Here is a 16,313-nt window from a genome sequence, read left to right on the forward strand (position 1 = left end):
ATGTAACACTCAATTGTTATACTATCTTTGTTTCCATCTTGCATTGTAATAACACCCATCTTAACTCTATTTAAGACAAGTCATCGCCAGATGGCTTTCTGGCATTGATTGCATGATATGAAATCTAATATAACTAAAAGTTTTTGGTTTTAGTAGCATATAAATCAATTTAGAAAAATATATGTATTTGATATAAGATAAAGTTTTAAATTATTTGGCAATAGTAAACTAAACTTTTTTTTGTAAATTTTTATTTTCTATAATTTCATTGAGCTCTATTGCAATAAGAAACAAGTTACAAAAAATTAAGGTTTATTTACCCCAATTCAAAATTATTAGGAATATAATCATAGAGGTTGAAGTATTTAAAATATTGAACCCAAAACATTTTATTACTGAAATTCATGAATGCTGAGCATTCACTGTTAAAATATACTAACACTATTGATAGACTGGTAGAAGCCTAAAATCATATATTTATTAAATATTTATATCCATATCTTTTCATGGTGTGGAAATTCATTTCTCTAGCATTAAATAATATTCCATTGTTTGCATGTACTACACTTTATTTGACCTTTCACCTATGGAAGGATATCTTGGTTGCTTCCAAGCTTTTGTCAGTTATGAATAAAACTGCTATAGACATCTTTGTGGGTATAGATTTCATCTTCTTTGGATAAATACCAGGAACTGCTACTGCTGAATCATCTGGAAGAATATGTTTAGTTTTGTAAGAAACTGCCAAGTTGTTTTCCATTCTTTATTCTCAATAGACATGGAAGAACATTCCTGTTGCTCCACATCCTCACCAACATTTCATGTTCTGTTGTCAGTGTTCTGGATTCTGGGTATGTACTGGTGTCTCTTTTTTGTTTTAATTTGCATTTTCCTGATGACATATGATGTGAAGCATCTTTTTATATGCTTATTTGCCATCTGTAATATTTTCTTTTGTGAGGTATCTGCTAATGTCTTTGGCTCATTTTTAATCAGGTTTTCCCCCATTGTTGAGTTTTAAGGGGTCTTTGTGTATTTTTGATTAACAGTCCTTTGCCAGATGTGTATTTTGCAAATTTTTTCTTAGTCTGTGCTTTGCCTTTTCATTCTCTTGGCATTGTTTCACAGAGTAGACATTTTTAAATTCAGTGCTTGTGCTTTTGTAGCTAAAGTTATTTCCAAAACCAAGGTCATTTAAATTTTCTTCTATATTACCTTCTACATGTTTCATGTTTAGGTTTATAATCCAATCTGAGTTAATTTTTGTGAGGAGTGTCTGATATCTGCCTGGATTTATTTTATTTTATTATTTTATTTTATTTTTATTTTATATTTTTACATTTAGCTTCACCATTACTCCAGAACCATTTGTTTAAAAGATTGTATTTTGCTCTCTTGTATTGCTTTTGCTTTTATATTAAATATAAAATATAATTGATAATATATATTCTGTTCCTTTATTCTAGTCTTTCTGTGATATTACAATATCTTGTTTACAATTATCGTTATGGTATACTTTTTTTAAAAGATTTTATTTATTTATTTGACAGAGAGAGAGATCACAAATAGGCAGAGAGACAGACAGGGAGAGAGATGAGGAGAAGCAGGCTCTCTGCTGAGCAGAGAGCCCTATGCGGGACTCAATCCCAGGCCCCTGGGATCATGACCTGAGCCAAAGGTAGAGGCTTAGCCCACTGAGCCACCCAGGCGCCCTATCGTTATGGTAAACTTTGAAGTCAGTCCTCAGTCTTTGTTCTCCTTCAACACTATGTTGAATATTGTGAGTCTTTGCCTCTCCATATAAACTTTAAAATAAGTTTGTTAATATTAAGCAAAATGAGACCTCAAGGATCTGAGAGATGTCTAAGAAGTACTTGATACATCCCTTGGGTATGGTTTATTGAAGTGTCCACCTGTCTGAAAGCTGGGGAATCTAGATAAGGGAGGGAAAATTAGTTATGATAAAACATATCAACAAACTTGAATAAATTTTGTAAAACTTATTGTCATGGCTCATATACAATATGACCAACAGAGGGACTATCAAAAGGAAAGCATTAGTTATGTTTATTGTGAAATTTTTTATTCAAAATAAAGCAATGAGAGGGGAAGACACAATGAGAAAATTACCATTTTTTAAACGGTAAACTTCTTACCAACTGGAATAGGTTTTATATTCTAAGTAGTATATTGAAAAGTAAAACATTGGGGCGCCTGGGTGGCTCAGTGGTTTGGGCTGCTGCCTTTGGCTCGGGTCATGATCTCAGGGTCCTGGGATCGAGCCCTGAATCGGGCTCCCTGCTCCGCAGGAAGCCTGCTTCCCTCTCTCTCTCTCTCTCTGCCTGCCTCTCTGTTTACTTGTGATCTCTGTCTGTCAAATAAATAAATAAAACCTTTAAAAAAAAGAAAAGAAAAGTAAAACATTAAAAAATAAAATTTTAATTTAAAAAAGTTATGTAATTTTTTAAAAAGGTTAAAAATAGCAGAACCATTTTTCTTATAACTGGAAAATACATTGTATATATATCTATCAAAAATAACTTGTCATGGGGGCGCAGGGTGGCTCAGTGGGTTAAAGCCTCTGCCTTCGGCTCAGGTCATGATCCCAGGATCCTTGTATCAAGTCCCACATCGGGCTCTCAGCTCAACAGGGAGCCTGATTCCTCCTCTCTCTCTGCCTGACTCTGCCTACTTGTGATCTCTGTCAAATAAATAAATAAAATCTTTTATAACAAAAATTTTAAAAAATAACTTTCATGTCTGGAATCAGGAGCATATGGAAAAAAATAATATCTGAGGACAGTACTTCTGCCATGTTTTGTGCCTTGTTAATATTTTTAAACAGTCAGGCAACTTTTAGCTTTATTGAAATACCTGCGAAGATACTAGCAGTTCCTTTTGGAGCCCTATGACTATAAAAATTAATTGCAAATATTCAAAATGTTTACTATGGTGCCACTATTTAGGGCAACCACCAAGTATGTTTCAGAAGTAAGCATAACTGTTACTCTTCCATAAGGCAAAAGGGCATATTTTCAGGAGTTCCATTTGCTGTACCAGGAGGTGAATCAAGTAATGATTTTTGTCTATAAAATAATTCACTTTTCAACCTAACATTCCTCATTCTACATTAAAATAATAAAAACTAGGAGGAGACTAAAACAAACAAACAACTACAACTACAACAACCAGCTTTTCCTTCAGTGGAAAAGTAAATATAACCTTATGAGTACCCAGGAATTTATTTTTAAATATTTTTAAGATAAGCGTTTTTGTTAGAAAACCATATATTTTATATTGCTAAGAAATAACAGGCAAAGTTTTATTAACTTCTAAAAAGTCTAGTTACTTTTATTTATCTATTAACTCATCTCTTTATGAAGTAGAACATGATCACACCTATTGTATCTACCCAAGTTTGTATGCTTTGGTTATTTCATGTTTGCTACTTCCTTGCTTAATTTTTACAATATTTGATACATAATAGTATCTTTAAGTCCATCTACGGTTTCACAGAATTTGTTTGAACTTCATAAAAATGTACCATACTTTTTGCACTGTCCTTGTTTAAATTCTCTATTAACTTTCCAAGATTTATTCACTTTAGAGGGTGTAGCTATCATTTATTTTTATTCCTCCATAATGCTATGTTTACAAATTTGTATTTATCTGTACCTTTAAAAATATCTTAATTATATACCATTTCTCATCTCACGTAACACTCATGTTACTTCTACACTTATCAGATATTATGTAACTGAAAACCACAACTCAGCAACAATATAGAACCATTTTTCAAAATTCAATGGCTTACCAGAATTCTTTAATTCTATCCTTTATTTGTATTAGATGACCCTTTATTCTGGTATTTGGCATTGTTCATATGGAGGAAAGCTTATAAGTTGATATTTCATAAATAGAAGGATTTATTATGATTGATTAATTATTTTCATTTAGAATGCATAGAATATGGTTGATTTAATATTTGTTTCTTACTCTCTGCCTGGAACATAGTGCTATCTATGTAATAGCCACTAAAATATTAAGTTAATTACCTAGACTTTAAACTTCATATGAATAGGAATAACATACAGAACTCTTCACAGATTGGGACACCTGGGTGGCTCAGTCAGTTAAACGCCTGAGCCTTTAGCTCAGGTCATGTTCTTAGGGTCCTGGGACTCAGTTCTGCAACAGATTCCCTGCTTAGCCGGGAGTTTGCTTCTCCCTCCCCCTGCTGCTCCCCATGCTTGTGCTCTCTCTCACTCTCTCTATTACAAATAAATAAAATTTAAAAAATGAATTCTTCTCAGATAGCTAATATAGAATATCATCTTTGTATTCATCAAAGGGAAAGTGCCATATAATAATGAAATTCAGACTACTTCAAATTCATTTTTTAACCAGTAAGAAAGTACTGGAAACAAGCCAAAAATGTCTTTAATGAATTAAAGAAATAGATTGATTTTCAATATCCTAATGTTTCTAAAATAAATTGCAAGATTTTTATACTAGATATCAGTGTAAATATTCATTATACAAGGATATTCTAAAAATAAACCTGAGAAAACTATTTGACATACATGATGACAAAAACGAGTTTGACAAAAGTCAGTTTGGGTAAAACTTACAACACCTACCACCTGAAACTCTTGTTCTATAATTTAATTATTTTAATTTACAAAAATACAAAAATAATATATCAGAGTAAGTATATTGATAGCTTTGAAGGTATGCTCTGGTTGTGCACTCTTTACTATTGAAAGGGGAATCAAATATGTGATGCTTATGGTGTGACTATATTAAAATTCAACAAGTTCAGAAGCATACAAGGAATAGAATAAAGATAAAAGATGACCCTTACTTATCCTAAAGATAGACAATGGTATATATGTGCTAGTTGGGGAGACAATCCAGTCAGTAGATGGAGGATGTAGTGTTGGAAAAAAAAAGACACAACGTTTTGGTTAAACGTTTAGCACTATATTTAACAAAGTGAAATTGTGTGTTAATAGCCTTGAATAAAATCCAAAAAATATTTTCAATTCATTGAAGATTATTTAGGAAAAACTTGAAAAATACAACTTGATAAGGATTCCAATAAAAGATTCATAAGCAATACAAGTTTCAGAATTTTTAGTATATTTTCCCTAAAAAGCCATTTGATTTAATTAAAAAGAATTCTATTTACCTGCCACTTAAATAAGAGGAAATTATTTGGTTTTGTAATAAGTCAATAAAATAAATTAACATATCTTCAGAAAACAGATATGCACACTAATTTTAAAATAATAGTGCTTAAGCTGTTCAGCAAACATTTGCAAAATTCCTTGCCATCAGCTGGCTCTGGAGTTCTGCTAGGTGAGTAAGGCCATGTATGTTACTGCTCAGAGTACTGACACAAAGCAATTGTCCCCTTCACCTCCATTTTTTGCCGTTGATATGTCATGCTATGTTGTTTAGAGATCCATAGATGGCCCTACATGAAGGCCTTTTTTTGTGTGTATAAGGGTGACTGTGATTTAACTTTCAAATCAGATGGCTCCTGATTTACAATGATTCAACTTATGATATATTTGGCAATGATGTGAAAGTGAAAGTGATTCAGTAGAAACTGTACTTTGAATTTTGAATTTGGGTCTTTATAAAAAGGGCCAGTGACATATGGTATGGTGCCGTCTTGTGATGCTGGGCAGGGGCAGTGAGCCACAGCTCCCAGTCAGCGAGAAGATTACAGGGGTGAACACCTGATATTCTTACAACCATTCTATATATAAACATTCTTCTTTTTTTTAGTGTAATATTTAATAAATTGCATGTGATATTTGATACTTTGTTATAAAATAGGCTTTGCTTAAGATGATTTTGCCCAAATGCAGGCAAATGTAAGTGTTCTGAGTATGTTTAAATAAGCTTAAGGTAAGCTATGATATTTGATAGTTTAGGGGTATTAAATGCATTTTCAATTTTTTATGTGTTTCTCTGTACATAGCCCCCTTGTGAGCTGAGGAACATCTCTATATGTATATGTAGCCTTGGTATGGCTTACATATTATTGGCATGAAACATCTAGAACAGTACGTGTGCCATATAATTGTCTACAACATCAAACAAGTTTCTTGAAAACTTGTGCCAAAGGGGTTATGTCTTTAAGGATTCTTATTTCAGAAGGGTTCTCTCAAATGTAAGATTTTTAGAAGTTAAGTGAAAATCTGACCAAACTAAACATTTTTCCATTTTCCCTAGTGAGCAAAGATAGCTAAAATCTATCTGCCATTTTCAACACTGTACTCAACGACTGTAATTCTAATTTAAGAACAGATTATTTATATCAAAACCACATGTTGGCCTAATCTTACACAATATTCATAAATCTCACTCAGAGCCTTGGACACTTTTATTTGTTGAGTCTATATGTTACTATGGACATTCATCTTTTTTGACCTCATAGCTTCGTGTATGTCTATACTTTTGAAAATACATGCATCATAGTTCCATTGTAAAATGTCTGGGTTATAAAATGTGCTATGCTAGCAAAATGGTAATAAGAACATACAAATGACCTGATGTAATGAACTGGACCAGATTGCCAGATATCACTTTTCATACCAGAAAGATTCAGTGGTAAGTTTTAAAATGGCCAGCTATACTTCGACTGAATTATAACTCATTTAACTTCTTTCTTTGTGTACAGTATTATACATTACTCAGTACTATAGTAAATAAGTACTTTGGACAGATGTAAGTATGCTGTAATAAAAAATGTTTTTCTTCTTTCTTTTAGTCCTTTTTACTTGTAAGACTAGCCACAAATACCATGCCTCTCCCAAAATAATTTGCAATCCAAATTTATCTCTAAATGACTTTATTGCACAGAAAAAAAATATATATATATGCACTTACAGTAGACATGTTCAAAAATAGTTACACAACAGCAGGGCCCTAAATGTAAGCAGTATACTTGTTTTGTTTTGTTTAGTTTTGTTTTTTTCTTTAAAAAAAAGAGGTTATGTGAAATATTGGAATTTTATTTCGAGGCGTAGTATTTCAAGACAGTTAACTACACTTATGGTGTCAACAGCCTCTTGTTGGCAGTATGATTTTATTGGCTCCATGGAATAACAGCAAGAATTTACTATTGCTTCTTTCTTTTATGACACACACAGAAAAAAAAAATTGACACATTTGCACAAGACCAACCAGAATCATTTTAACCTATCAAAATTGATGGGAGGCCTTCACTGCCAAAGTCACTGCTGGGTTTTCACAATTCATTGCAGACAATCTGCTACTCCCATTATGATAAAGGAGAGAAGAGTCATAATCAGGGAAGAAAGCTAGATTAATACTTGTAATTATCATTGAATTATTTAGCCTGCTATAGGATTATTATTAGTAGTGTCATTTGATAATTTTCTCTCATTTTAGTAAACACAACTGTGAGTAATTACCCTACCTAATATTTCTCTGTATTGGCTGACTAGCTAGCAAACATTCATGAAAATATCCATTAGCCACACATATAAAATGCTTCATTATGATGCTGTTGAATCAGAACATACCACTACCTGATCCTGTAGCTCTTTGAGGATTTGCAAATCAATTAATTCTATGTTTATTGGATTCTTCCCATACAATTAGAAAATTTATAATAGAGTCCATGAACATTATTAGTTTTACCATTTTAAACCAGCAATCACACTTTGATTTTTACAACAAAAGCAGAAATATAAACACACACATTTGGATCTGTTTTCTGTTAGTCTGTCTGGACTTCAAAATCCTATTCCTCAAGATAATGCACACCAAAGTTCTGGATTAAACAAGAAATTAGATGGCACCTGAACACTTGGTTTAATATTCTCAAATGGACTATGCAACTTATTTCTTACATTATGACATTGTTTTACAAAGATGCACACTTTTATAATGTTAGTATTTGTAATAATCAGTAAAGTCAATTAATCATGATTAAAAATCAAACATAAAAATTTCTACTTTTGGCTTTTGCCCCCTCCATTTAGAACTTATTTATAGCCTGATAATTCAAAGGTCCCTATGTTTATGAAAATCTGGACAGAAATAGCTCTAAGATCCCATTCAGAACTTGATATTAATCTAAGTCTTTTGGCTCCATTTATCCTGAGGGCAAAGAGTAGGACAAAGGATTTGAGTACTGTTAGTTTATCTGGGAGATTATCCAAGGTAGAAAAGAATGGGAAAGTGATACAGTGAAGAAGCAAATTTGTCAAAGAGGTACGTTGTTGATATAATTGTTGTTGAAAGAAAATGAAGGCTTGCTTTTACTGAAAGGTCCTGAGAAACTTCTTTAAGTTGTCCTCATGAAGAATTGAAAACTGACAATTTTATCTATGGTTCTTATTTCCACTTCACTGAGAGCTGTCCTCAGAGGACATTTACTCTCCTACACTTTGGGGTTGTGTTGGACAGACACATTCTAAAATGAGAGAGAGAACATGAGATGCTATCAGTGTTAAGTAACTGCAATTTCCCATGGAACTATCCACCACAGGTTTGGCTATAATCAGGTGTTGGGCCTTGATATCAGAGGGATTTGAGGCAGAATCATTAGGTTAATCATTATATCTGAAATTTCCAAAAACTTCAACTGATGAAACTTTGATTATAAATCTATAAATATATCATTAAATCTACAGTATTCAAATTATTTTCATAGAAATACACAGACAACGCATCAATTGATTAATATTTAAATGTTACAAAATACTGAACTGAAAGAATTTGGTCATATAACAACGTGTAAGAAGTAGAACTTAGGTTTAGGTTAGAACTCAGGATGCATTGGAGACTCAGTTAAGAAATTGAATGGAGGGACGCCTGGGTGGCTCAGTGGGTTAAGCCACTGTCTTTGGCTCAGGTCATGATCCCAGGGTCCTGGGAACGAGCCCCAAATCGGGCTCTCTGCTCAGCAGGGAGCCTGCTTCCTCCTCTCTCTCTGCCTGCCTCTCTGCCTGCTTGTCATCTCTCTCTGTCAAATAAATAAATAAAATCTTAAAAAAAAAAGAAATTGAATGGATGTCTGACTATCTTATAGGTTTGCTAAAACTCAGTGACTTTGAGTTCACGTGTGGCTATGCAGGACTTTTTAACTTTCTCTAATAAGTTATTAGATTTGATTATCTAATGGCAGTAAACGATGGGCAAAAGCAAAGTACAAACCCCATAAAGACAAAGACACTCAGTATGAGAAAAGAGTAATAGATAAGAAGAATCAATGCATTTGAGGAAAGTGGGAATTGAAATACACAATAATTGTTGATTTTGTTTAGATGGAGAAAACAAAACTAGCTTGCAAGAAGGAAATAACAGAAGACATGTTGTGATGTGAGACAGAATCCTGGAAAAGGCAGTAACGTGGAATAAAGGAGTAGGGAGAGCATATCAGGTAATTTGGATAGGAAGGAGTTAGGAGATAATTGCTTGATAAATTTTATATGGCCCACGTAAATGCACAGATTTCTCTTCTTTAATTTATATGGAGAACAGGGTGTCCTTTCTCTTCCCTTTCAGAGCACCAGAGGTGTACTCTTTCAGACTGAAAACCTGAAAAGCTCAGGACTCAATTGCTTAAGCACAGCTGAGAGGACATATTTCAATTAAGATTCACATTTTGCTGTATGTAGTAGACTTTCAAAAGTGGTTTAACCATATTTTTTCATTTAACAAGAAGATTACAGAGAGTGTTTTCTGGTGTTGGTTCAGAGTCTTAAGAAAGTCAAGTGAACTATCTTAGAGGTTTTCATGGCTTTTTATTCACAGTTGCAAAAACTGCTGTTGGAGTTCTCACTATTAAGCCCACATTTCTGGCAGAAAGATAGAGGTAAAAGAGCATGATAGCTTGTACGACTGATACTTTGTCATATGGTTACAATATCACTAGAAAAGAGACAATAAAATATTTGATGTTGTTTTAAGTTTCCTTGTTGTCAATCCCTCAGTGCTTTCTGATATTAAAGGAAAAAGTAGATGGATATTGACCTGGCAACTATCAACACCTGTCAGTCTCTCTTGGATAACCAATATCTCTATAATCTCTACTTCCCAGTAAAAAAAATATATATATATTCATAACCCACACTGTGCGATCTCAAGTTACTGCACCAAGATAAAATTACAATGATTTTCAGTTGTTCCAAATGGACAGAATACGCTTCCTTATGATATCATGTCTTATAAGATAGATAATTGGCTTGCTACCAATATACCCAGATGTGACTGTGGAAGAGACAGGAAAAAAATAATAATATTTATTTATTCCTTGGGTTGACCCTGTTTACACAGATGCATTACTATTAGAAAAGGTTGGTTTGGGACATTGGAATGAATTTACTTAATGGGTCTGTATGTAATTGGGTGGGAGGAAATTTTTAATTTCTACAAAAATTATTAGAATTCTATCTTATTCTCTTTTGTTAATTTTCACATGTTAACAAAGCCAACGTTTTTTTCTAGCAGACAAGATCTTAAATCCTAACGAAACTCAATTATTTCCTTTTTTTTTTTTTTAAAAAAAAAGCCTCATCTTCTCTCATGCTGCTTTAAATACAACTCAAAAAAAAGGAGCTAAGTGGGGCAGTAAGACCAGACTTTTTATTTTATTTCATTTATCTTATTTTTAATTAAAAAATTAAAGATTGTATTTATTTATTTGAGAGAGAGAGCATGAGTGGGGCAGGGGGAGGTAGCTGCAGAGAGAGACTGTGAAGTATACTCCCTAATGAGCAGGAAGCCCGATATGGAGCTCGATCCCAGGGTCCTGACTGAGATCATGACCAGAGACAAAGGCAGATACATGTGCAAAATCCCTTTCTCTCTGGGAAACAATACTTTACAAGAGATGTTTGAAAAAGTACTGGGGAATCAACTTTAATAGGAGGCACAAAAATTTAATTGACTTTTGTAAAGCTACAGGGATTCAAATGATGGGAATCCCAGCCCGTTTAGGTTGTGGACCACAGAGTATTCTTCTCTATAATATTTTATTTTCTTCCATGTCTACTAACTCCAGTCCAAGTTCACTGATCTCTTTTTAGATAGTGCAAAACATGGCAAAGAATACCAAACGAGTGCCCAATATTCTACATTTATTACATCATTTCTAACATATAGAAGTGTGTTATCAAGGCTGGTTCTGTGAAAGAACATAGTTATGCTAAAGTGTGTTTTGTTCTCCAAGAAATTAAATGCATGATTATCACGCAATTATAAAATACTTGTGTCAAGAATTTTTATTCAAAAATTAATAAAAGAAGCAGATATTAAAACTAGTTCACATGGTTATTTGGGATATAAGCAGAGTTGTGCAGCAGAAGTGCTCTGGGCCCATAATTTGGGATATAGCATTTATGTTTTCTAATGAAATATCACTAATTTGCATTATTGTTAACAAGAATCTTGTGCATTACCATCAGTTTTCTACATTATAACATTATAACTTCTTGCTCTACTGTTTGTAAATAACTTTGTCAATAGCAAGCTAATAAACGGGGTGACTCCAATGGATTGAGATCATCTCCAGAGTTTCTGCTACAAAATGCCCAGGACTCCATTGAAAGGACACCTAAGAATTTATTTTGCCCAAAAATTTGATCATTTTTTTCACTGTCCTTACCTATTATCCAAACCTAGTCCTTTTGCTTCACCTTTCAGTCTATGGACAACCCTGTATCTGAGTGAAAGGGGAGACTGATCACCTCCCATTAGCCAGAGATGCCCAGAAGGGGAGGGTATCCAACCTGTTTGAATCTGAAGAGTGCCTGACTGTGTGAATGTGTCTGTATGGCTCCACCACTTCTGCTACGGAGTCTGAGTGGGCTGCACCTTGAGTCTCGCAGGGCGTCATATGGCATAACGGTCATCTACTCCACGGAGTAGCCTGGTCCGGGGTTTATACGGACAGGCCTTAGCTAAGACGCTCCGAAATTCCCATGAGGGATGGGAACAGGACAGCAGGGGAAAGATCCCCCTCCTTTGTCTGCGACATCATTCATGATGGGAGGGAAACCCAGGAAACTCCTATCTTAAGACTGCACACTTAGAAATAAAATAAAAAAGGGAAAGACACTGGTATAAAAAGCTGGTTTTCTTTCTGTTTAAAAGGGGCAAAGTTTTCTTAGCTAATTGATCTGTTAAAGAGTGTAAATGGTTTTCTCTTTGCCTGCCTGGAAAATTCAGTTCCTATGTTTTGTTTTATCAGGTGTTAAACATCCCTAATTATATTTAGGCATGTGTTTTTAAACTTTCTAAGGTTTTAGCAATTGTTGACAAGATTTAAACCAATGATAAACCTTGGGTTACATTTGGGAAAATACTATAACTATTCTAGAGATTCTATGCACTTCCTAAAGTTTTAATGTTTTGAGAGATCATCGCTTGATATTGTAATTATGGGAATGTTATATGTCACAGAAACTGTAACCTGATTTTCTTGCAGCTAAATTGTAAACTCCCATGTCTCTTTAGCTCTAACCATATCCATTCTGAGTTTTTGTCATTTATAATTGTTTTAATTCTCTTGTAAAATGAGTTTTATCTTCAAGGAGATTCCTATAAAGGACTTTCAGGACAAATACAGATATTTAATATACTTGAAAATCCTAAAACTGAAATGGGTAAGAATTTCCAGAACTAACTAAAGCTGCATTCACCAGATTTAGTAATATGGAACTAAATGAACTAAAAGATTATAATGTTGTGTCTCTTAATGTTTTGTCTTACTTTAAACATTGCTGGTTCTCTCTAATGTTTGCTCTTCCAGACCAGGGATACTTCCTCCTAGTTATCTGTAACTTAGAGAGATGTGAAAGTGCTCAAGGCATTCAAATTTTCTCTCCATATGAACCCTCTGAAACCAAAAGGTCTCAGTAAGTATTCTTTCTTCCATGGCAATCAGTCATTTGCATAAGTTCAATAAGAATCTGTTCTCCTTTAACAGGACACCATTAAGAACTGGTTATTTTACCAAGGCTTTGACTGGAATGTCATATTTGAGAAAGACATGCATAGACTCAGATATGACCAGACAGCTTTAAGGAACTAACGTTGACTTTATGAAACCTGGAGCCATAAAGCCCCTTGGGACTTTTGGCCTGATACCTTGCTTACAGAGTTCCCAGCAGCCTCACCAGGTGAGTAAAGAATGTCACTCTTTGGTAGGTGCGAAAACTCAGAAGAGGAACTCGCCCAAATCAACAGTTATTGCAGGCATGCCTGATGGCAAGTACAGGGCTTGGCTTCTGGCCCGGAGAGGCTACTAAAAGTTCAACCCAGAGATTCCTTATAAGAAGTTCCAGCAAAGCAGATTCTAAAAGATCTATATGATCACACTCAACTGTTCTTGCTGAGCTTATGTAAATAATGGGCCAAGTTTGTTAAAACTGGACTTGTTTCACAAGTGAATTAGTCCTGATTTGGCTATCTTTGTAAATGAGGGTTATTTTAGAGAGAAAAATTATATTTTAGTAACACATCTTTATGGATGTTAAATTCTAGATTTGATTGTCTTTAAATGATTACCTAAGCTAAACAATTTGAGGTAAACTTCAGAGAAGTTACACATTAGCTCGTTTAGATGATCTTCTTGCTTTTTTTTTTATTTTGTGGGGATATTAGTAGAACCCCCTCACACATGATTAAACAACTGGAAAATGGGATTAATTCTCGTACAATTGTATAACTTAACTAACACCTTATGTGTGGCTGGGATAATGAAATTGCCTAAAAGCCAGCCTATTGCACTCCATAGGATTAACTATGGACTTGTGGAGACAATGGATGACCCCACTTTGTTTATGAGTGGATTGTATGATGCATGGGGGACTCCCCTTATCTCTTGACAAGTTTTCTCCCACTTGACAATGATCCTCTGTAATCAGGATATTGTTAAGGCTGGACCACTCAAAGGTCTTCTTATGGGTTTCATCCCTTAGTAATATTTATCCTAGAGGCCACCACTGTTGAGGTGCAATTGCAAACAGATACTTTAGCTAAGCATAGAACAGCCCTCATAAAAGGAGCCTCAAAGTTCACTATGGAACAGTCCCTGATTGTAATGACTTCACATCAGGTCCAGATTTGTCTTAGAAGCCAAAGGCCACCAATGGATGATAGAGGCCAACTAATTAAATATTGGACTATACCTATAGATATGCCAGAAATAATACTTACAATTTGTCAAACTTTAAACGTAGTTACCTGTATGCCTGAACCTGACCACTGTACTTCTTTCTCTGTGGAGCGGAGGTGTTCAAAGGTTGTTGATCTTGCTTATTCTATAATCAATAACCTCTGAACATTTTTGCTCTATAGACAGTCCTACAAAATAGGATGGCCTTAGATGTCCTGACAGCAGCCCAGGATGGCACATGTACAATTATCAAGACAGGATGTTGTGTGTACATCCCAGACTATCACAAAAATGTCACAGGACTAATAAAATATATGAATACGGAGCGCCTGGGTGGCTCAGTGTGTTAAGCCTCCGCCTTCGGCTCAGGTCATGATGCCAGGGGCCTGGGATCGAGTCCCGCATAGGGCTCTCTGCTCAGCAGGGAGCCTGCTTCTCCTCATCTCTCTCTCTGTCTGTCTCTCTGCCTATTTGTGATCTCTCTCTCTGTCAAATAAATAAATAAAACAAAAAAAGTATACCATAAAATATATGAATACCCAAATTAAGGCCCTACAAGATCCTTCTCTCTCCCTCAGTGAATGGTTAAGTTCCTGCTTTGAAGGAGGACTATGGCCAAATCTCCTTCTCGGGCTTTTCATTCTTATCACCTTATTAACCTTAACATGTTGCTTTGTTCAGTGTTTCTCTACTTGGTGCCGAGACTCCATTGCTGCAATGACTTCACCACAACAGACGATCCTTGTCGCGTGAGAGGACGCCTCTTCACTGTCAGCGCTGGATTCAGCTGCCTCCACCTTTCGTAACTCCCTTATACATTCCTACCCTGATCAATATTGACCCCAGTAGGTAGTGACAGCTCTACGCCCCTATTCAGCAGGAAGAGGTTACAGAAGATGAGACCTTCCACCTTCAACCACCTTAAAGCTATAAGGGTCAAAATTGTTCAGGGGGAAATAATGAGGGAGCAGGAGGCTGGCTGAAGATGGAAAAGGGGCTGATGCCTTGCAGCCCCTCTCCACCCACATCCCTTGGTAATATGTGTGACATTCCACAGGCACCCCTGACTGCCTTAAAAGAAGAATGTTGCTTTTATGCAGATCAAACTGGAGTAGTCAGAAAAACTATGGATAAACTCAGAGAAAGACTTGCTCAAAGAAAAAGGGATTTTCAGTCCCAGCAGGGATGGTTCGAAAACTGGTTCAACAGATCACCTTGGCTTACTACTTTGTTGTCATCTATAACGGGCCCTCTCATCATTCTGTTATTAATTCTAACTTTTGGTCCTTTGTCTTAAACAGGTTAATACAATTCATTAAAGATCGCCTGTCTGTTGTTCAGACTATGGTCTTGACTCAGCAATACCAACTACTTAAACAAGTAGAGTCCCAAAAGGACTCAATTGAAGAACAAAACAGATGGATATAAGATTATATCCATGATAAAGAAAAAGGGGGGAATGAAGGACCCCAGGTCAGAACTATAGTATAGCCTATAAGTTTTAACATTCTTTTTATAACCAGCTCATGCTAACTAAGAAACTGTGGCCAGCTGACCATAGATAAGGGAGTCAGCAAGCAGCATAATAGGATAACAAATAGCAAAAATCTGTGTTTAACCCAGTTGTTTCTGGTTTCTGTATAATAATGCTTCTAATGCTTTGCTAAGAAATGAAAAATTGCTTAAACCCTCGCTCGCTGTGTAATCAAATAAAGTTATACCCTTCCCCTGTTAAGAATTTCCCCTACTACTAAATAAAATTGATAAGGGTTGTCTCCCGTACCAAGGCCGAGACGAGCGGTTCAGCACGTACGCTAGCTGGAGACGTGCGGTTCAGCACGTATACAGATAAAGGTTAGAAACGTGCAATTCAACACGTACCCTCTACTGTACACTACCTGAACGGTGACAGGCCAGAATGGATGGTTGATTTTAAAGGATTGGCTACCTGTGTGTAGGCCTTACTGTAATGCTTTGAAATTACTGGCTAGAAAAGTGAGAGCTCTGATGTAATGGACTGTAAAATTCTATATTAAGTCACTCCCGAAACAGATCAGAGCTCTCAGACACTGACCCATCCTTCACGGATTTCATGGTCAAGTGTCCCTGGGAGTCCAAGCATGCCCGAATAAAATCCTCTTGCTTA

The sequence above is a fragment of the Mustela lutreola genome, chromosome 3, assembly GCF_030435805.1.
Source record: "Mustela lutreola isolate mMusLut2 chromosome 3, mMusLut2.pri, whole genome shotgun sequence".
Lineage (NCBI taxonomy): Eukaryota > Metazoa > Chordata > Mammalia > Carnivora > Mustelidae > Mustela > Mustela lutreola.